This window comes from Ranitomeya variabilis, chromosome 4 (genome assembly GCF_051348905.1).
Source record: "Ranitomeya variabilis isolate aRanVar5 chromosome 4, aRanVar5.hap1, whole genome shotgun sequence".
NCBI lineage: Eukaryota > Metazoa > Chordata > Amphibia > Anura > Dendrobatidae > Ranitomeya > Ranitomeya variabilis.
In genome coordinates, this window is record NC_135235.1 from 770,968,630 (window position 1) to 770,992,354 (window position 23,725).

At 50.6% G+C, this 23,725-nt stretch overlaps 1 protein-coding gene across 1 annotated transcript in view; it reads left to right on the plus strand.

Moving 5' to 3' along the window:
* Positions 1 to 7,936: 7,936 nt before the first annotated feature.
* LOC143766952 (uncharacterized) overlaps positions 7,937 to 23,725 on the plus strand; it is a 93,906-nt gene continuing 78,117 nt past the window's right edge. Inside the window, exon 1 of the mRNA XM_077254971.1 lies at positions 7,937 to 7,961. The gene's annotated coding sequence lies outside the window, so the exon portion shown is untranslated. The remainder of the gene's footprint in view (positions 7,962 to 23,725) is intronic.

Sequence of the window (23,725 nt, forward strand, 5' to 3'; positions counted from 1 at the left end):
TGGATTTTTTTTTCTCAGTTTGTCTCCCGTAGTTGAGGTCTACCTATGATGTAAATTACAGACGCCTCTCATCTTTTTAAGTGGTGGAACTTGCACTATTGCTGACTGACTAAATACTTTTTTGCCCCACTGTATACATAGTCCCAGGTATCAGTGGCCAGGAATAGATTTTTTGCATCTTAATTCTGATTATTTTATTCCAAAGCAATCCATAGGCTCCTTTTTTTCTCCATTTGCTTGTTGACACTGCAGACTACAGCCAGATCTTTTTCATAGTTCTGCGTAAAAATCCGGCTATTTTACACGGGTTTGCCCGTCCCAGCGATCGAATCTGAGTGCACAGAAAATTCTGCCATTTTTTGTGGTACTGTAGCATTTTTTGGAGTGTCTTATCCAATTTCTTGACACCATTTTACTGCTCAAAAAATATTTAGCTGTCAAAAAATATTTAGCAACAGGGCAGATATTTTAAACTGAGTTTTGTACACCACACGGATAGTATATCATTGCGCTCAAAATTGTGCCATTTCAGGGCTCTATAGAATCTTTTTGTTGTTGTGCCATTGCCTACTTATTGCCACAATTTTCCTGGCCAACAAAAAATACAGGCCTGATATTTGAAAATGGGCTATCTCTGTGACATGCCTCATCTATCTGTGGGCTACAAATTGTGGCATTTGAGGCCTCCATTGAACTGTTTTTGCTGTGTGTTACCCTTGTTATTGACACCAGTTTGCTTAAAAAAATTTGTTACCTACAGGGCAGATATTTTAAACTGTGGTTTTCCCATACACCGATCACATATAAGTTTGCTCCAAATTCAGCCATTTGTAGTGAACGTGGAAAATATTGTAGTCCATTTAAAATGGGTAAGGCGCGTGGCAAGGGATGGGGAAGTGGACATTATGGTGATGTTGCATGCAGAGGTCGAGGCCATGGGCAAGCTGAGAGTGGGCCACAACAAACCCCCAAATTTGCTGGCTCAACCTTCCTGTCCCAATTACTGGACAGGGGACCGCAGCAGGACAGCAGTATTGAAGCCAGAGCAGTGTGAAAAGGCTGTTGGTTGGCTAGTGGATAATACTTCCAGTCAGTTTTCCACCACCACCAGCACCCTGTCCTTCACATGGTCAAGTCTGAGTAGCCGTGAGTCTGGACCGCATATTTCTCACCCTGATCCTCCTTCTTCCCACCATGCTGAGTGCCCAGAGACAACTTGGACACTCCGAAGAGCTGTTCACGTTTCCATTTATAGATTCAGGCCTCTCACCCTTTCCACTTGAAGCGGGGCAAGATGAGATTCCATGTAACGATTACCAAATATTTGAGCAGCCACGGTCACATGAAGGCGACAGTAAGAACGTGTCACAAGAGGTGGACGATGATGAGACACAATTGCCAGAAAGTCAGGAGGAGGACCAGGGTGCGTAAGTGGAAGACGAGGTGGTGGATGATATAGTAACTGACCCAACCTGGCAGGAAGACATGCAGAGCGAGGACAGCAGCACACACGGGGAGGGAGGTATAGCAGGCAGGAAGAAGCAGTGTGGTGGTTGCAGACAGAAAGCGGGCAACCGTTCCCCGTAACACCAATATGACGGAAGTTGCCAGTCCAACTGTTAGGTCTTCCCGAGCCGATAACCCCAAACAGGCCATTTGCACCACCTGCCATGCCCGCATCAGGAGGGGTAGAAAACCTACCAGCCTGGCCACTGCCTGCATGATCAGGCACATGGGAGCAAAGCACCCATCTTTATGGGCCGAACCACAGGCTCCAGGAACAGTTTCTATGTGTGACACCATTGCTTCTTCCACTATTGTGCATGCAAGCCAATCCCCTGTCCACGGTGCATGCGAAGATGCCTCCTGCTGAATCTGTCATTGCCCACACTCAACTAGCACCATCATCAAACACATCCACGTCCTTGTCCCAGCAAAGCTTTCAGTTGTCCATACCTCAGTCATAGGAACGCAAGAGGAAATACGTAGCCAATGCCCCACAGGCCACAGTAATAAATTCACACATTCCTCATCTGCTTGCACTTGAAATGTTGCTGTAGAGAAACAGGGTGCTCTTGTCCACTGGCCCAGCTGTCTTTAGCAAGACTGCATGGACGAGGGCTCATACCACTGAACGCCCGCTCGTACCAAAGCTACAGTGTAGTCAGACTCCCCACATTTCCTGGTGATGGTGAACGGACTTGCCCACATGGCTTGCAGCATGTTTTTGCGTACTGGAACTAGTACTAGAACTTTCTGTCCACATGTAAATTCTCGCACTTTGACAGTAAGGTTGTAACACCAGCGTTGCCTTTCCTGAGCAATTTCTAAATTCCCATGGGCTAAGGCCATGAGGTATCTCATCTTCTCCCTAAACTTTTGGACATACACCAGAATGGAACCTCATCTGTGGGAAAAGTGCCCTCCCAACTCTCTCTTACTAGCTCTAACGGCTCTCGTACTTTTCGGCCATACAGCAATTCAAAAGGAGAGAACCCAGTTGGTAGCTCTGTGTTACTTCAGAACTAATGATGTGATCTCTGAGTCTTTTTATACCCAAGGCATGTAAGCTATTTTTAGAATTGCCCAGTGTCCGTCAGTCCAACATCAAGATAAGCTAAACAATGGTGATTGTCAGGACTCTGAACATTTTTTATTACCTTTTTGTGCATTCCTGCCCTTTTCCAAGATGGCGTTTTGGTCTCATGTGCACTGTATCTTCCTGCTATAAAACTCCACCCCAGCCTTCAGTCTGTGCTAGAGTATTCTGCCTTGCATCCAGCTCCTGACTTCTGGTGACTCCCTGGCTATATACCTGCTCCTGTGAACCTGTGGGGTTATCCTGCTACTCTGCTCTGAGTTCCTGCTGCATACACCAGTTCCAGTAATCCTCCTTCATCTGCTGCTCATGTTTGCTTCCATCTGCATTTGCTGGACATGTAAGCTGTTTCTGCTCTGAAAGAACCTGAGACTATTAGCCAGACCTCCCTGGTTGAGCTAAGATATTATTTGAACTGCCTTATAAGCATATCTATCTGTGTTGTGGACTAAGCAAGGAATTATTCGTGTCAAGTATCCTCAAGAATAATTGTGCTTCATAGACTTTCTGCGTGATTGCATTTTCCTCTGAAGTTTCCTATAGACTGCTGAGCTGCATTTGATATTTACACCAAGTGTTGTGGACTTGAGTTTCTCTCTGCATCTGTTTGAATAACTGTGTGATAATATAGACTTTACCACTTATAAAACTGTGTCCTGTAGTTGTCTTGTTCCACGCAAAGAGTCTCCTGAGTTATCCCCTATAATTATTACTGGATACTCTAGCCTAAAAAAAAAAAAAAAGGAGACTGCTGGAACAATGACTGCAGAAAGCAGACGACTAGAGCAGGTGTTTTCCATAATTAGGTCACTGCAGAAAGATGTGGAAGGTCTGCAAAAGAAGTTTAAAAGCTTTGAACTCAATCAACAAGTGTTTGGACAGACTTTGCGGGACTTAAGCACCCGCATGGCAGCCCAGGAAAACAAACTTGCTGGCATAGAGTCCCAGTATGGATGGGCTTTTCAGGACATAAGCACGCAAATAGCTACACAAGCGACTTTTCACTCTGGGCAACCGCCACCAGCTAGCCCACCTAAGTTGCCCCCATTCAGATTTAATGGTGATCGCGACAAATTTCGTGGCTTTGTGAATCAATGTATGCTATATTTAGATGTGCATGCTTACCGTTTTCCTAATGATAGATCCAAAGTATTGTGTGTAATAATGCTGCTGACCGCACGAGCGCTCGCCTGGGCGAATCCGATGATTGAGTGTCGTGACCCACAGTTAAATAACTTGGATGATTTCTTGGCCGCTATGGCATTAAAGTTTGATGATCCTAATCGCCGTGCAACCGCTGAATCTGCTTTATTGTCTTTACTCCAGGCTAAACGTTCTGTTATTGAGTATGCTACTGAATTCAGGAGATTAGCGGTAGATACCAATTGGGACAGTTATGCACAATTGCCTATTTTTAAAAGGGGTCTGTCTAGTATTGTAAAAGATGAACTAGCTCGCTCTGAGTCACCACAAGAGCTAGAGACATTTATACAGCATTGTGTGCGCATTGACATTCGCCTTACTGAGCGTAGGCAGGAGAAATTTGCTGCATATAACCGTATTTCTAACTTTTCCCTTCCTTCCAAAGAGCCTGCAGGTAAAACATCTCGGGAGGTGGAGGAGGTGCCCATGAAAATTGATTCCGTTCAGAGGAGCGAGATCAATGAGCGCCGGGAGCATCGCCTTCGTGAAAGTCTTTGTTTCTACTGCGGCCAGTCTGACCACTTCTTGATCAATTGTCCTAAGTGTCCTAGACGGCCTAACAAGGTGCTAGTAGCAGTAGGGGAGTATAACAACTGTGATGATGAATTTGACATCGCTGAATGTAGCCTGCCTTTAAACGCTGTATTCCATTCACTTTCTATGATTTCACCCCCCAAGGAGCTGAAGGAAAAGAACTCTCACTGTTGTCTCCCTATTAAGATCCTGTGTACAGGACAGTGAATTTCCAGTTCAGCTATGATTGACTCTGGTGCAGGTGGCAATTTCATGGATATCGCATTTGCCAAGGAACATGGTATTGAAATTCAGCAAAGAGCCTCTCCAATTACCATGGAAACAGTGGATGGGTCACCTTTAATCTCCGGGACTGTGGATCAGGAGACCGCACCCCTTGAGATTTTGTTGGAGCAACATCATCAAGAGCAACTCTCTTTCATATTAATTTCTTCTCATTTTCCTGTGATTTTAGGCATTCCTTGGTTGCGTTTTCAGAATCCAACTATCAACTGGGAGACCAAGGAGATTATCTTTCCAACAAGGAGCAACTCAGCATTAACTGAAGCTGTCCCCGAGTCCACAGCTACGGAACCACCGGTACAGGTATTTACTTTACCTTCAGCATATAAAGAGTTCTCTGACATCTGTGACAAGAAGAATGCAGATCAGCTTTCTCCACACAGGTATTATGACTGTCCCATTGAGTTGCTTCCTGGGGCAGCTATTCCTTTTGGTAACGTATATCCTTTGGCGGCACCTGAGCTTCAAACCCCAAAGGAGTATATTGATGAAAATCTGGCCAAAGGCTTCATACGTCCTTCTTCCTCACCAGCAGGGACACCTATATTTTTTGTAAAGAAGAAGGATGGGTCCCTGAGACTCTATGTGGACTATCGAGAGCTCAATAAGGTAACCATACGGAATCGTTACCCTTTGCCTATGATTCCCGAATTACTGGAAAGAGTCCACCATGCTAAGGTGTTCTCTAAACTGGATCTTCGTGGGGCTTATAATTTGGTGTGTATTCGTCCAGGGGATGAGTGGAAGACAGCATTCCGATGCCGGTATGGACACTTTGAATATCTTGTGATGCCCTTTGGGCTTTGTAATGCCTCTGCAACGTTTCAACACCTTGCTAATTACATTTTCAGAGATTTGTTGGACCAGTTTGTGTTGATCTATTTGAACGATATTCTAATCTTTTCTGACTCTCTACAGGAACATGAAGAACATGTCAAAGCTGTTTTAAGACGTCTGAAAGAGAACCATCTGTATATCAAGCCGGAGAAATGCGAGTTCCATCGTTCTGAGATACAGTTCTTAGGTTATATCATCTCTCCCCAGGGGCTGAACATGGAATCTGGTAAGATACAGGCTATCCTTGACTGGCCGGTACCCAAGAACGTTAAGGAGGTCCAACGTTTTATTGGTTTTGCAAATTTCTACAGACGCTTCATTCGAAATTTTTCTGATATTGTCCGTCCCATTACTTCCTTGATAAAGAAGGAAAAGCCCTTTAAGTGGTCATCACAGGCTCAAGAAGCTTTTGATCAGCTTAAGATCTGTTTCACATCAGCACCGCTGTTGATACACCCAGATCCAACACTTTCTTTCATTGTGGAGGTGGATGCTTCTGATAATGCCTTGGGGGCTATTCTCTCCCAAATAACTGGAGAGAAGGGTCTGCTACATCCTTGTGCTTTCTTTTCCCGTAGACTAACCTCAGCAGAGAAGAATTATGACGTGGGAGACAAGGAATTGCTGGCTATTATTGCGGCTTTCAAAGAATGGAGGCATCATCTGCAAGGAGCTGCACAACAGATCGTAGTGCTTACTGACCATCGCAATTTAGAGTTCCTCAGACCCGCTAGATGTCTTTCTCGTCAGGCTCGTAGGAATTTATTTTTAAATCAATTTAATTTTGTTATTTCGTACCGTCCAGGTTCTCGTAATGGGAAGGCTGATGCTTTATCCTGAATCCATGCTGCAGATTCCGTACCTGGAGCCCCGTCCAAGACCATTCTATCTGATGCTAATTTCATGGGAGTTATCCACGATCAGGACTTGTGGAAGAAGTGCAGGGAGGCTTATGACAGTGATGTATTTCTGGCCAACCCACCTGTGGAAATTAATCTTGTCTTTAAGGGTGGCATGTGGTTCAGAGATCGACGTATCTACGTCCCTGAGGCCGTCCGTCTGCAGATCCTCAAGTTGGTACATGACTCCAAGTTGGTTGGTCACAGGGGGGTACAGAAGACACAAGAGTTCCTGAGCCGATTCTTCTGGTGGCCAACTTGCCTGAAGGATACCAAGGACTATGTTCTCTCTTGCGAGGTATGTGCTCGTTACAAGACTCCTCGTGTGGCACCTACGGGTCTCCTGCAACCGTTACCTGTTCCGTCCCGACCTTGGGGGTCTATATCAATGGACTTTATTGTGGAGCTACCTACATCGGGGGGCATGAAAACGATCATGGTAGTAGTTGATCGTCTGACTAAAGCCGCTCATTTTATTCCATGCACTGGCCTCCCCTCAGCTAAGGATACAGTAAACTTGGTTATTCAGAATGTCTTCCGGCTGCACGGGGTCCCGGATGAGATCATCTCTGACCGTGGAGTACAGTTCACTTCAAGATTCTGGAAGGGGTTTTGCTCTGCACTCAATATTAATATCTGTCTCTCTTCTGCTTACCATCCCCAGACAAATGGTCAGACTGAGCGTACCAACCAGACGTTGGAACAATATGTAAGATGCTATGTTAGCCATTTCCAAGATGATCCAAATTTTTCCATGATTTAACCCTTTATTTTAACAGCTAGAGTCCCCAAATTTTACACACAGGCACTTCTTACATTGGTAGTGAGGAATATGTAATAAAATGAGGGATATGAGATGGTTTACTGTATGTAACCATGTCTCATATCCTGTCAGGTTTGGGAAGGAGATAGCAAAAGCCGACAATTGAATTACCGGCATTTATGCTATCGCTGCATTAAATATAAATATATATATAGGTGTCTCAGTGACATATATATATATATATACCTATTCTATGTGTATATATCTATTCTATCTTTTCTAATCTGTCAGTGTGATGTTACTGTACACAGCACTGATTTGCCGGCTTTTCAAAGGACACCGGTGCGTAAAAATCGGACAGCAATACGGATGTCATACGGATGTTGCGATAAAAAAAATCGCATGACACTCGCATGATTTACCTCCGTTTTTTCTGTCTGTAAATCGGACCGTTTTTTCTCAAGTGGAAAAGAGCTGGAAGGGGGTAAATAAGCGAGATTTCGGCCTTTTAGCTCCCGGTGTGGAGGCGATAGCACAATCATATGCCGCCATATACTAGACGTCCGGTAACCGGTGATAATCCCCTCATGTGTGGGGTCTATTTGTCTCCAGAGAAATCACACGTTACATTCCACACAGAACATTGTGTAGAAAAGGCGGCGCGAGGTGATTGTGCCAGTAGTGAGGGCGAATAATGGCGGGAATGTCACTGACTGAGGAGAAGTCTCCATGTAGCGTCTTCACTGCGGATCACGTGACCCCTGACTCCTCCCCCTGTGACCTCATCACAGGTCCTGTGCGCACAGAGCAGCCATATCTGTGGAGTGCGGCTCTGCAGGTGGAGGTATGTGGAGATTCCCCAGTACTGAGCGCAGCCGGGGACATTAACCCCTTCTGCACGGAGGAGACTCTTTAGAAGAACCATAACGTTGTTGTTCTGTTTCCTGTAATAGATACATACGAGCCAACTATGGAGGACAGGAAGTGAGGAGCGGAGTGTTCTCCTAGTACAGGGCCCCTTTCTTGGCCCCACACAGTGTAATGCCCCCATTATGCCCTGTAAGCAGGTTCTGCCCCACACCCAGCTGCCTCGGGCACTTTACCATGAGCTGGTACCCAGGGCCGGACTGGGACTAAAATTCCGCCCTGGCATTTGAAGTCACACAGGCCCACTTGTCACATGGTAACTGTATAATATCTTTGTACACTTGTAGGCTACAAGAAGTGAGGGGAGTGTAACACGACTATTTAACATATAATTACAGCTGTATCCAGCATTACAGCTCAGTCCCCATAGAATATAATGCAGCACAGCCCCCATAGAATGTAATGCAGGCAGCCCCCATAGAATGTAATGCAGGCAGCCCCCATAGAATGTAATGCAGCACAGCCCCATAGAATGTAATGCAGCACAGCCCCATAGAATATGATGCAGCACAGGCCCATAGAATGGAATGCAGCCAGCCCCATAGAATATAATGCAGCACAGGTCCATGGAATGGAATGCAGCCAGCCCCATAGAATATAATGCAGCACAGGCCCATGGAAAGGAATGCAGCCAGCCCCCATAGAATGTAATGCAGGCAGCCACCATACAATATAATGCAGCACAGCCCCCATAGAATGTAATGCAGGCAGGCAGCCCCCATAGGATATAATGCATGCAGGCAGCCCCCACAGAATGTAATGCAGGCAGGCAGCCCCCACAGAATGTAATGCATGCAGGCAGCCCCCACAGAATGTAATGCAGACAGGCAGCCCCCATAGAATGTAATGCAGACAGGCAGCCCCCATAGAAGGTAATGCAGGCAGGCAGCCCCCACAGAATGTAATGCAGGCAGGCAGCCCCCACAGAATGTAATGCAGGCAGGCAGCCCTCACAGAATGTAATGCATGCAGGCAGCCCCCACAGAATGTAATGCAGGCAGGCAGCCCTCACAGAATGTAATGCATGCAGGCAGCCCCCACAGAATGTAATGCAGGCAGGCAGCCCCCACAGAATGTAATGCATGCAGGCAGCCCCCACAGAATGTAATGCATGCAGGCAGCCCCCACAGAATGTAATGCATGCAGGCAGCCCCCACAGAATGTAATGCATGCAGGCAGCCCCCATAGAATGTAATGCATGCAGGCAGCCCCCATAGAATGTAATGCAGGCAGGCAGCCCCCACAGAATGTAATGCAGGCAGGCAGCCCCCACAGAATGTAATGCATGCAGGCAGGCAGGCAGCCCCCCCCAGCTCCACAATCCAGTCATCAATCAGTGATAAAAAAAAACCAAACACACTACTCACCTCTCTCCTCGTGCCCCGCGCTGCTCCGGTCTCAGCAGTCGCAGTCTGCCCGCCCGGTCACACAGCAGGTGCGCGATGATATGACGTCATCGCGCACCCGCAGTGTCAGCGGCAGGCAGAGCGGGGAATGATGGGAGAGGGGGCGTCAGCAGACGCTCTCTCCTCCATCATTGCATTCAACTGTACCGGTGTCTATGACGCCGGTATAGTTGAATGCGGGGCCGGGAGTGTGCCGCGACAGCGTGGGGAGTGTGCCGACAGCGGCACACTCGAGCGGCCCACTACTGCCATCGGCCCTTCTGGCATTTGCCAGAACTGCCCGATGGCCAGTCCGGCCCTGCTGGTACCTCAGATTCTTCCCCGCACCCCTTTCCTTTGTTTAGTGCCAAATCTGTTCTGTTCATAGTTTCCCCATCCCACCACACACAGTATAATGTTCCTACAGTACCGCCATACCCCCACACGCAGTATAATGTTCTCATAGTACCGCCATACCCCCACACACAGTATAATGTTCTCATAGTACCGCCATACCCCCACACACAGTATAATGTTGTCATAGTACCACCATACCCCCACATACAGTATAATGTTCCTACAGTACCGCCATACCCCCCACAGTATAATCTTCTCATAGTACCGCCATACCCCCACACAGTATAATCTTCTCATAGTACCACCATACCCCCACACACAGTATAATGTTCTCATAGTACCGCCATACCCCCACACACAGTATAATGTTCCTACTGTACCGCCATACACCCACACACAGTATAATGTTCCTACAGTACCTCCATCCCACCACACACAGTATAATGTTCTCATAGTACCGCCATAAGTCCACACACAGTATAATGTTCTCACAGTATCACCATACCCCCACACACAGTATAATGTTCTCATAGTACCGCCATACGTCCACACACAGTATAATGTTCTCACAGTACCGCCATACCCCCACACACAGTATAATATTCTCACAGTACCGCCATACCCCCACACACAGTATAATGTTCTCACAGTACCGCCATACCCCACACACAGTATAATGTTCCTACAGTACCTCCATACCCCCACACACAGTATAATGTTCCTACAGTACCTCCATCCCACCGCACACAGTATATTCTTCTCATACTACCGCCATACCCCCACACACAGTATAATATTCTCACAGTACCGCCATACCCCCACACACAGTATAATGTTCCTAAAGTACCTTCATCCCAGCACACACAGTATATTTTTGTCATAGTACCGCCATACCCCTACACACAGTGTAATATTCTCACAGTACCACCATACCCCCACACATAGTATAATGTTCCTACAGTACCTCCATCCCACCACAAACAGTATAATCTTCTCATAGTACCGCCATACACCCACACACAGTATAATGTTCTCATAGTACCGCCATACCCCCACACACAGTATAATGTTCTCACAGTACCGCTGTACCTCCACACATAGTATAATGTTCCTACAGTACCTCCATACCACCGCACACAGTATATTCTTCTCATAGTACCGCCATACCCCCACACAGTATAATATTCTCACAGTACCACCATACCCCACACATAGTATAATGTTCCTACAGTACCGCCATACCCCCACACACAGTATAATGTTCTCACAGTACCTCCATACCCCCACACACAGTATAGTATTCTCACAGTACCACCATACCCCCACACAAAGTATAATCTTCTCATAGTACCGCCATACCCCCACACACAGTATAATGTTCCTACAGTACCGCCATACCCCCACACACAATATAATGTTCTCATAGTACCGTCATACCTCAACACACAGTATAATGTTCCTACAGTACCGCCATACCTCCACACACAGTATAATGTTCTCACAGTACCACCATACCCCCACACACAGTATATTTTTCCTACAGTACCTCCATCCCACCACACACAGTATAATCTCATAGTACCGCCATACCCCCACACACAGTATAATGTTCCTACAGTACCGCCATACCCCCACACACAGTATAATGTTCCTACAGTACCGCCATACCCCCACACACACAGTATAATCTTCTCATAGTACCGCTATACCCCCACACACAGTATAATCTTCTCATAGTACCACTATACCCCCACACACAGTATAATCTTCTCATAGTGGATCGCCCCCAGTGGGCCGTGGGTTACTCTGTACCGAGTCCGGTCGGCTCAAAGGGGATGTCACGGTGGCGACCCGATCCGTGGCCCAGAGGTGTCCAATGAAAAGGTCTTTAAAGGGGAAAAGAGTTTGTGACGCCACCTGTGGTATTTGGTCAGTGGGGACCGACGCTGCTTTAAGGGGTCCGCTGGGGTGATGTTATGGCAGCTAGATGGTATACCTTCCCACAGGTGAAGTATATCCCCAGGGCTTCCCGGTGAATGGATGATGGAATGGTGAAAGGTGCAGTGAAGAACGAGGACACAGGTTTGCAGTCTCTTTACCTTGTTTACTGTTGGTTTCAGCAGCCACAGTCCAGAGCACCAGATCACAGGGCAAGCTGAGTCCGGCGGGTTTGGAGGCAAGTTAGGAGTCCACTTGTCCAGGTGGAATTATAAGCCTTCCTTCGCGCTGTGGTGGTGTAGTCCCTTACTGCTTAAGCTCGAATAAGGTCCTCACAGATGTTATCTTTCTCTCTCTGTCCCCCGGATGGATAGGACAAACCCATATGACTGGTGGCTTGAGGCGTTTTACAGGGACTCTACCATGCCCCAGCCCCTGAGGGGTGCCATCGTGCCTCCTGGGTATAAGGTCGGACAGGTAACTAGCAATTAGCTGTCCTGCCGGTCTCTGTTGTATGTCGTAGAGGTCCTTACAACCTCGGTGTTCCGGCTACCGGTCAGAAGGAGGCAGCTTGCTCCTGACTTGTCTCCCTCTGATATCCTCTCCTGTGCTTAGCTTTCCTGCACGCTCGCTGCAATATATTCAGCTTCTGAATGTCTCTTTCTGGGAGCTGCAGCTCTCAGGGCATGCACAGCTCCGTGTACCTTCTCCGTGCACTGACAGGAACCCACACCTGTCAGGGATGGTTTCCCTAAGGGTCTGACCTCCTTTCCCTCCAAAACCACAATATATATATGGGAGTCACCTAGTAATAGGCTTAGAGCTCCCCCTTGTGGCCCGGAGTGTGAATATGTTGCTTGTTTGTGGCACCTGGATGCAGTTATCCCTCCTTGCCTCCATCATCACTCTCCCCGTGGGGGGAAGCAACATTTCTGTGACGACCAGGACCCTGGGGCACCACATATATACACCGGGTCGGACTGGGGTGTCAGGGGCCCACAATGGGAATGGACCCTAGGGGCCCAACCTACAGCTATATGCAAATATCTGTCAGTCATTATCCTGATTATAGTGGCCCATCTACTGTGCGCCCCCCATAACTGTGATGTATAATTGCGGTAGTTTACATTAATGGCGTTTGTGCAACAGTAATGCTGCATTCTGACAAGGTGGCTCTTTTAGTTATGCTCCCTGCACACGCTGAAATAAATGCTTATAAAATGTGCCCCTCATACCGTGAAATCGTCCGGGGACGGGTCTTTCCCCCCTAATCCAGACGCAGCACAGCCATCACTCCGGGCCTGTGTGCGCCGCCTTTTCTTGCTTCATTAGCATCCCCGGCGCCTGCGCTGTAAGTTCAAAGGGCAGCGCAACTGCGCATGCCCGGAAAAAATACTTACAGCGCAGGTGCCGGGAACGCTAATGAAGCAAGAGGAGGCGGCGCTCGGTGCTCACAGGCCTGGAGTGACGTCTGGGAGGCATCTGAATTAGGGGGGAAAGACACGCCCCCCGGACGATTTCACGGTATGAGGGGCACATTTTATAAGCGTTTATTTCAGTGTGCAGGGAGCATAACTAAAAGAGCCACCTTATCAGAATGCAGCATTAGTGCTGCACATGGTGGCTCTTTTAGTTACAAACGCCTGAGGGGGGGGGCGACAGGTTCCCTTTAAAACAAGTTATCACTAGTGTTGAGCGATACTTTCCGATATCGGAAAGTATCGGTATCGGAAAGTATCGGCCGATACCGTCAAAATATCGGATCCAATCCGATACCGATACCCGATCCCAATGCAAGTCAATGGGACGAAAATATCGGAATTAAAATAAACCCTTTATAAACTTGTAGGTTCATTCTACATGAAGGAAAACAACTAAGAATAATGTAGGATGTATTGGGGGACGTGGCGGAGATATTAAAGGGACAGAGGTTTAGCCCAATGTAATAGAATAGCAGGATTTTTAATTTTTTTTTATGAAGTTCGGCGTTAGAAAGAATGTGACTATGTTATTTTTTTTTTTTTTTATGTCAGATATTGATGTTTCACTACTTCCACGCCCTTCACCTTCTTTTTTACTTCTCCCACGCTTTCTTCTTAATTATCCTCATCATCAGCTTCTTTGACATCAACTTCTTCACCTTATTCATCTTCTTCTTCATCTTCTACCTATTATTTTTTGGGTTACATTGTTCATATTCTTTTTATTTTACTATTATCTTCATCATATTCAACTTCTTCATCATATTCTTATTTGTGACAGGCATTCCCGTAGTTGTTATCTATAAAAGTTTGAAGATTACACCTTCCGTTCTGCCTGTCACAAACCAGTTACATTTGTCCGCGTTCAGTTTGGCCTGCAGCATCAGGCTTTATCCAGGGGCACCACGAGGAGGAACGGACTCACCCCCATACACTGCTTAGTCTTCTTCTGCTTATAATTTACATAATATTTTTTTGCTCTGATATTTTGTGTTATGCTTAATGTCCTTCTGCTCTTTGTTCTGCAGCCTCTTGTTCTTCTGCTTCTCGGTCTTCCAGGTCGTCGTCGTCTCCAGGGTCGTCGTCTCCGGGGTCGTCGTCATCGGGGTGGTCTCCGGGGTCGTCGTCATCGGGGTGGTCTTCAGGGTCATCGTCTCCAGGGTCGTCGTCATCACGGTGGTTGTCGTCTCTGGTGTCGTCGTCATCTTAGGGGTGTTCTTCCGGGTCATCGTGTTTAGTCTCTTGAACTTGGAAATGTAGCAGAAGGTACAAGAAGGCTGAGAAAATGCCGAGAACCAGCTGATGGAACTGGAACTCGGATGGCTACCCGAAGGTCCAAGAGCCAATGGAACTACCGAGGACCAGCTGACGTTACTGGAACCCGGTTACTAAGCAGGAGGTACCCGTGCCTGAAAGCACTACCAAGGACCACCTGACGTTGGTGGAACTCGGATACCCAGAGGGAGGCACCTAAGCCAAAGGCTCTGCCCGGAACCAGCTGACGGTACTGGAACCAGGATGGGGAGCAGAAGGTACAAGAGCAAAAGACACTGCCGAGAACCAGCTGACGGTGCTGGAACCCGGATGGGTAGCCGAAGGTCCAAGAGCCAATGGAACTACCGAGGACCAGCTGACGTTACTGGAACCCGGTTACTAAGCAGGAGGTACCCGTGCCTGAAAGCACTACCAAGGACCACCTGACGTTGGTGGAACTCGGATACCCAGAGGGAGGCACCTAAGCCAAAGGCTCTGCCCGGAACCAGCTGACGGTACTGGAACCAGGATGTGGAGCAGAAGGTACAAGAGCAAGTGTCTGCGTGGCTTTTGCAGGACACGTTGCCGGCTGCACAGCAGGGGAACAGCTGGCGGTGCTGGACCCCACTGACACATTGGCGAGGTGTTTGGCTCTGTGCAGCCAGCACTTCCGGACAGCAACGAGCGGTGTTGTAGCCCGGGCTCTGCAGGGGGAGCAGAGTGTAGGCCGAAGCCTACTTGAACCAATTTCAAAGGTAACCTTTAACCCCCCCTCAGGGGTTAGAAAGTAGAAGAGCCACAGCTTATGCAGCAGTAGTGCTGCACAAGTCAAAGGTTGCTCTTTTAATTTCGCTCCTTGCACACGCTGAATGAAACACGTATAACATTTAGCCCTTTATACAGTCAAACTGTGTTGGAGGCGCGAGTTCCCTTTGTAATGAGACGCAGCACAGATGTCAAGAATCCCACCTTGGTGCTGGGTGCAGCCTCCTGAGCGTTGTTATTTGCTGTACAGGAGTCTGTGCTGTCGTGTTATCCCCTGGCCTAGCGCCGTTAGCGCTGCCCATCTTCTGACCTCATTTAATGTTGGCCGGTGCGGTTCGCGATGCCCATGAATCACAGCCCCGCAGTGTATTGACATAGTTTAAACACTGCGGGGCTGGGATTCATGGCCTGGCGCAGTACATATGTTCGCCTCTCGCTTGGGTTCTTACACCCGCTTCAGACTATGCGGCGTCATCTGATCCCTTATCGCATGCCACGGCCATGAAGCCGCACAGTCCGAAGAAGGCGGAAGGAGAGGAGGGACAGGCGAACTGATGCACTGATCCTGCCCATCAATCACACCCTCGCAGTCCCAATAAATAAGACACCGAGGGGCGTTGTGTGGGTCAGGGCGGCCGCAGAGGCGCAGGCAGCCAAACCATGATGCCAGAAGACGGGCAGCGCTACCAAGGGGGTTGCAGCGTGTCATTACAAAGGAAAGTCACACCACCGGGACGGTTAAATGGTCACACAGAGGACACATTGCAGACGTGTTTTCAGTTCCACATGTGCGAGGAGAATACGTTTCTGAGCCACCTTGCACACATGCAGCATTACCGCTGTACAAGGTGGCTGGATAACGTAAAAACGCCTGGGGGAGGGGGGACAGGTTCCCTTCAATTTCAGTTCTTGTGTCTGCGTGGCTTTTGCAGGACACGTTGCCGGCTGCACAGCAGGGGAACAGCTGGCGGTGCTGGACCCCACTGACACATTGGCTGGTGTTTTTCTCTGTGCAGCTAGCACATCTGGGCAAAAACTGGCGGTGTGTTAGAGCCCAGGGACAGCAGGAGGAGGAGCAGGAGGAGGAGGAGCAGGGGGAGGGGAGTGTAGGCCGAAGCCTGCACAGGCGGCAGCTTTGGGTGTGTTGTGTCTGCGTGGCGGTCGCAGGACACGTTGCCGGCTACACAGCAGGGGAACAGCTGGCGGTGCTGGACCCCACTGACACATTGGCGAGGTGTTTTTCTCTGTGCAGCTAGCAGTACCGGGCCCCAACTGGCGGTGTTGGAGCCCAGGGTCAGCAGGAGGAGCAGGGGGAGCGGAGTGTAGGCCGAAGCCTGCACTCGAGCAAGTTGAAAGGAAACCTTTAACCCCCCCCCCCCCCCAGGCGTTTGTAGCTGAAAGAGCCATTGTGTACAGCACTAATGCTGGAAAAGGTAAACTTAGCTCTTTTAATTATGGTCCTTGCACATGCGGAACCTAACAGTTATGAAATGTGTCCCCTCACAGCGTTAAACCGTCCGGTAGGTGGAACTTTCCTTTGTCGTGTGACGCACCACAGCCATCATTTTTACCCCCTTGGCGCCGTGCGCCGCCTCCTCAGCGTTGTTTTAATCTGTCCCGGAGCCTTGGCTGTTAGGTTAGCCCTTGGCCATGCACACATGTTGCGCTGCCCGTCTTCTGACCTCATTTGGTGTCAGGCTGGCTGCGCCTGTGCGGGTGCGCTGGCCGAGATCCCGCCTCGCAGTGTCGTCTCATGTAATCCCACCGCGGGCCTGTGATCCGTGCCCGTGCGCAGTGCATATCCTCTCCTCTCACTCCCCTCCCTACGGCTTTTTCAGACTGTGCGGTGTCACGGCCGTGGCATGCTATTAGGGACCAGCTGACATCGCACAGTCTGAAGAAGCCGTAGGGAGGGGAGTGAGAGGAGAGGATATGCACTGCGCACGGGCACGGATCACAGGCCCGCGGTGGGATTACATTAGACGACACTGCGAGGCGGGATCTCGGCCAGCGCACCCGCACAGGCGCAGCCAGCCTGACACCAAATGAGGTCAGAAGACGGGCAGCGCAACATGTGTGCATGGCCAAGGGCTAACCTAACAGCGCAGGCTCCGGGACAGATTAAAACAACGCTGAGGAGGCGGCGCACGGCGCCAAGGGGGTAAAAATGATGGCTGTGCTGCGTCACACGACAAAGGAAAGTTCCACCTACCGGACGGTTTAACGCTGTGTGGGGACACATTTCATAAGTGTTTGGTTCAGCATGTGCAAGGAGCATCACGAAAAGAGGCACTTTTTCCCTTTGCATCATTACTGCTGCACAAGGTGGCTCCTTCAGTAACAAACGCCTGGGGGGGGGGGGGGGTCAGGTTCCCTTACATTTAACTTGTTGTGCCTGCGTGGCGGTCGCAGTACACGTTGCCGTATACACAGCAGGGGAACAGCTGGCGGTGCTGAACCCCACTAACACATTGGCGAGGTGTTTGGCTCTGTGCGTACAGCACTTCTGGACGGCAACTGGCGGTGTTGGAGCCCAGGGACGGGTGGAGGAGGAGGAGGTTGGAGGAGGTAGGAGGGATTGCCACACACACAGCAGGGGAACAGCTGACGTTACTGAACCCCAATAACAGAGGAGGGACTGTTGACTGTGCGTACAGCACTTCTGGACGGCAACTGGCGGTGTTGGAGCCCAGGGACGGGTGGAGGAGGAGGAGGTTGGAGGAGGTAGGAGGGATTGCCACACACACAGCAGGGGAACAGCTGACGTTACTGAACCCCAATAACAGAGGAGGGACTGTTGACTGTGCGTACAGCACTTCTGGACGGCAACTGGCGGTGTTGGAGCCCAGGGGCAGGTGGAGGAGGAGGAGGTTGGAGGAGGTAGGAGGAGGTAGGAGGGATTGCCACACACACAGCAGGGGAACAGCTGACGTTACTGAACCCCAATAACAGAGGAGGGACTGTTGACTGTGCGTACAGCACTTCTGGACGGCAACTGGCGGTGTTGGAGCCCAGGGGCAGGTGGAGGAGGAGGAGGTTGGAGGAGGTAGGAGGAGGTAGGAGGGATTGCCACACACACAGCAGGGGAACAGCTGACGTTACTGAACCCCAATAACAGAGGAGGGACTGTTGACTGTGCGTACAGCACTTCTGGACGGCAACTGGCGGTGTTGGAGCCCAGGGGCAGGTGGAGGAGGAGGAGGTTGGAGGAGGTAGGAGGAGGTAGGAGGGATTGCCACACACACAGCAGGGGAACAGCTGACGTTACTGAACCCCAATAACAGAGGAGGGACTGTTGACTGTGCGTACAGCACTTCTGGACGGCAACTGGCGGTGTTGGAGCCCAGGGGCAGGTGGAGGAGGAGGAGGTTGGAGGAGGTAGGAGGAGGTAGGAGGGATTGCCACACACACAGCAGGGGAACAGCTGACGTTACTGAACCCCAATAACAGAGGAGGGACTGTTGACTGTGCGTACAGCACTTCTGGACGGCAACTGGCGGTGTTGGAGCCCAGGGACGGGTGGAGGAGGAGGAGGTTGGAGGAGGTAGGAGGGATTGCCACACACACAGCAGGGGAACAGCTGACGTTACTGAACCCCAATAACAGAGGAGGGACTGTTGACTGTGCGTACAGCACTTCTGGACGGCAACTGGCGGTGTTGGAGCCCAGGGACAGGTGGAGGAGGAGGAGGTTGGAGGAGGTTGGAGGAGGTAGGAGGGATTGCCACACACACAGCAGGGGAACAGCTGACGTTATTGAACCCCAATAACAGAGGAGGGACTGTTGACTGTGCGTACAGCACTTCTGGACGGCAACTGGCGGTGTTGGAGCCCAGGGACGGGTGGAGGAGGAGGAGGTTGGAGGAGGTAGGAGGGATTGCCACACACACAGCAGGGGAACAGCTGACGTTACTGAACCCCAATAACAGAGGAGGGACTGTTGACTGTGCGTACAGCACTTCTGGACGGCAACTGGCGGTGTTGGAGCCCAGGGGCAGGTGGAGGAGGAGGAGGTTGGAGGAGGTAGGAGGAGGTAGGAGGGATTGCCACACACACAGCAGGGGAACAGCTGACGTTACTGAACCCCAATAACAGAGGAGGGACTGTTGACTGTGCGTACAGCACTTCTGGACGGCAACTGGCGGTGTTGGAGCCCAGGGACGGGTGGAGGAGGAGGAGGTTGGAGGAGGTAGGAGGGATTGCCACACACACAGCAGGGGAACAGCTGACGTTACTGAACCCCAATAACAGAGGAGGGACTGTTGACTGTGCGTACAGCACTTCTGGACGGCAACTGGCGGTGTTGGAGCCCAGGGACAGGTGGAAAAGCAGAGGAACACAATGTAGGCCGAAGCCTGAGAAAGTCGAAAGGGAACCTTTAACCCCCCCCCAAGGCGTTTGTAGCTGAAAGAGCCAGCTTGTGCAGCACAAAAGATGCAAAAGGAAAAGGTGGCTCTTTTCATCATGCTCCTTGCAAACACAGAACTAAACACTTATAAAATGTGTCCCCTGCAACCGTAAAACCGTCCCGGAGGTGGGACTTTCCTTCGTAATGTGACGCAGCCCAGCCGTCATTCCTACCCCCCCGGCGCCGCGCACCGGCTCCTCAGCGTTGTTTTATTCCGTCAAGGAGCCTGCGCTGTTATGTTATCCCGTGGCCAGGCACACTTAGCGCTGCCCGTCTTCTGGCATCATTTGGTGTCTGGATGGCTGCGCCTGTGCGGCCGCGCTGGCAGAGAGCCCGCCTCGCAGTGTCTTCTGATTTAATCCCACTGGGGGCCTGGGATCCATGGACATGCGCAGTGCATATCTGAACCTCCACCTCTCACTCATCTCCCTATGGCTTCTTCAGACTGTGCGGTGTCACGGCCGTGGCATGCTGTTAGGGACCAGCTGACACCGAACAGTCTGAAGAAGCCATAGGGAAATGAGTGAGAGGTGGAGGTTCAGATATGCACTGCGCATGTCCATGGATCCCAGGCCCCCAGTGGGATTAAATCAGAAGACACTGCGAGGCGGGCTCTCTGCCAGCGCGGCCGCACAGGCGCAGCCATCCAGACACCAAATGATGCCAGAAGACGGGCAGCGCTAAGTGTGCCTGGCCACGGGATAACATAACAGCGCAGGCTCCAGGACGGAATAAAACAACGCTGAGGAGCCGGTGCGCGGCGCCGGGGGGGTAGGAATGACGGCTGGGCTGCGTCACATTACGAAGTAAAGTCCCACCTCCGGGACGGTTTTACGGTATCAGTGGACACATTTTATAAGTGTTAAGTTCTGCGTGTGCAAGGAGCTAAACAAAAATAGCTACCTTTTCCTTGGGCAGCATTACTGCTGCACAAGGTGGCTCTTTCAGTAACAAACGCCTTGGGGGGGGGGGGACAGATTCCCTTACATTTCAGTTGTTGTGTCAGCGTGGCGGTCGCATGACACATTGCCGGCTACACAGCTGGGGATCAGCTGACATTACTGAAACCCAATAACACTGGGTCGTATGTTTTGACTGTGCAGACGGCACGTCTGAGCCTCAACTGGCGGTGTTGGAGCCCAGGAATTTAAGTTCAGGTGGTAGAAAGATGAACACAACAGGAGACCTGGATAACGTATACAGTGACCTAATTATTCAATCAGGAGGAGGAGTGGCAAATTCCGGCGAGATCCAGGCCTTGTTCATTTTCAGGAAAGTAAGCCGGTCAACGTTATCGGAGGATAGTCGCATGCGACGGTCAGTTAGTACACCACCTGCAGCACTAAAGACACGTTCCGATAATACACTGGCCGCAGGGCAAGACAGCACCTCCAATGCATACTGGCTTAGCTCTGGCCATGTATCCAGCTTTGAGACCCAAAACTTGAAAGGGGAAGAGCCGTCTGGGAGTACAGCAAGAGGGCAAGACATGTAGTCTGTCACCATCTGACGGAACCGTTGCCTCCTGCTGACTGGAGCCGTCTGTGATGGTGTAGACTTTTGTGGCGGGCACAGAAAACTGTGCCACAGTTCGGCCATACTGGTCTTGCCTTGGGCAGAGGCACTGCTTCTGCTCCCTCTTTGTGCAGAGCCTCCACCACGGCCTGGACGCACTGAGCTGCTTTGGAATGCACTAGCAGCACTTCTCTCAGTTGGAATGGAGAAGATGATGGAATTGACCAGTGTGTCTTGGTACTCCCGCATTTTTCGCTCCCGGTTCAACGGTGTGATGAGGCTTTCTACGTTGTCCCGGTAGCGAGGATCGAGGAGGGTGAACACCCAATAATCAGACATGTTGAGAATGTGGGCGATGCGGCGGTCGTTTCTCAGGCACTGCAGCATGTAATCCACCATGTGCTGCAGACTGCCAACTGCCCAAGAAACGCTGTCCCCTGCTGGAGGCGTGATCTCTGCCCGCTCGTCATCACCCCACCCTCGCTGTACACACTGAGTACTGGACAATTGTGTAACTCCCTCCTCTGGACGATGTCTTCCTCCTCCATTGACTCCTCCTCATCCTCCTCACAAACGGTCCCCTGCCTACGCGTTTGTGAGGAACCACGTGGCGCTGACTGTCCAGAAGATGATGGAAATGGTGAATCCTCATCCTCCACCTCTTCCACAACATCATCCCTTAGCGCTTGCAGTGATTTTTCAAGCAGGCAGATAAGGGGGACAGTCATGCTGACTAGTGCATCATCTGCACTCGCCATCCGCGTGGAATAATCAAAGGGACGCAAAACCTGGCAGACGTCATTCATAGTGGCCCACTCTGTGGTTGTGAAGTCTGTACGGCGCTGACTGCGACTTTTTTGCGCCTGAAGCAGCTGGTACTCCATTACAGCTTGCTGCTGCTCACACAACCGCTCCAACATATGTAACGTGGAATTCCACCTGGTAGGTAGGTCACATATGATGCGATGTTCCGGCAGGCGGTGTCGGCGCTGCAGAGCCGCAATGCGCGCTTTTGCCGTGCTGGAACGCCGCAAGTGAGCACACTCTAGGCGGACCTTGTGCAGCAGTGCATCAAGATCCGGATAGTCCCTCAAAAAGCTCTGCACGACCAAATTGAGCACATGTGCCAGACATGGGATGTGAGTGAGGTTGCCGAGGCCCAGAGCTGCCACCAGATTTCGGCCATTATCACACACTACCATGCCTGGCTGGAGATTCGCTGGCACAAACCACACATCGCTCTCCTGCTTGATGGCATTCCAGAGCTCCTGCGCTGTGTGGCTACGATTCCCCAAAAAAATTAATTTCAACACGGCCTGTTGACGTTTGGCCACGGCTGTGCTCATGTCGGTCGTAACAGGTACACGTTCATCACGGGTCCATGTGGAGGTGGACTGTGACGGCTCCTGCAGCGATGATTCTGAGGAACTGGTGTAAGAGGAGGAGTCAATGCGTACAGAATGGATTCCTGCAATCCTTGGAGTGGGCAGGACACGTCCTGCGCCACTCGCACGGTCTGTACCCGGCTCAACGACATTAACCCAATGGGCAGTGAGGGAAAGGTATCGCCCCTGTCCATGTTGACTGGTCCACGCATCGGTGGTGAGGTGGACCTTGCTACTGACGGCGTTCAGTAGCGCGTGTTTTATGTGTCCCTCCACATGCTTCTGCAGGGCAGGGACGGCTTGCCTGCTGAAGTAAAAGCGGCTGGGCACTTTGTACTGTGGGACTGCCAATGACATGAAGTCACGGAAGCTGTCAGTCTCCACCAGCCTGAATGACAGCATTTCCAGTGACAGAAGTTTGGCAATGCCTGCAGTCAGAGCCTGTGCTCGTGGGTGGTTTGACGAGAAAGGCCGCCTTTTCTCCCATGCCTGTACTACCGATGGCTGTAGACTGGGCTGGGAGTGTGTGGATGACTGGGAAAGTGGCGCTGCGGGTGGAATTACAGCGGGTCTCTGGACAACAGGGGCAGAGGTTCTTCCACGGCGATCCTGGGAGGACGCCGAACCAGCTGCGTGTGAGGTAGAGGAAGAGGCAACACGAGCTGAAGAGGTGGTAGCTGCCGCTGTTGGTTGGCCTACCTCTTCAGTGTGTTTTTCTAACTCCGCCGGGTGCCTGTTGCGCACATGTTTCCACATGTTGGAGGTATTGAGGTTGCTGACATTTCGACCTCTTTTGACTTTTTGATGACACACGTTGCATCTGACATAGCAAATGTCATCTGCAACTGTGTCAAAAAAGGACCAGGCACTGCAAGTCTTGGGAGCGCCCTTTTTGGCTTTTGGAAGAGACATGCTCCTAACGGGTGCCAAAGCGGAGGCTGCAGGATCCGCAGTCTTCCCCCTCCCTCTCCCTCTTTGGGCCGTACGGGGAATCTCTTCCTCAGAGCTGCTCCCACCACCTTCCTGTCCCTCACGCCAAGATGGGTCGAGGACCTCATCATCTACACTACCCTCTGCCCCCAACTGCTCCTCCTGGGTAGTCTCAGCAGCAGAGCACGCACCAGTAAGTGGCACCTGAGTGTCATCATCAGCTGATGCGGCCTGCGATGTGGTGACCGGAGCCACTGGCCCACC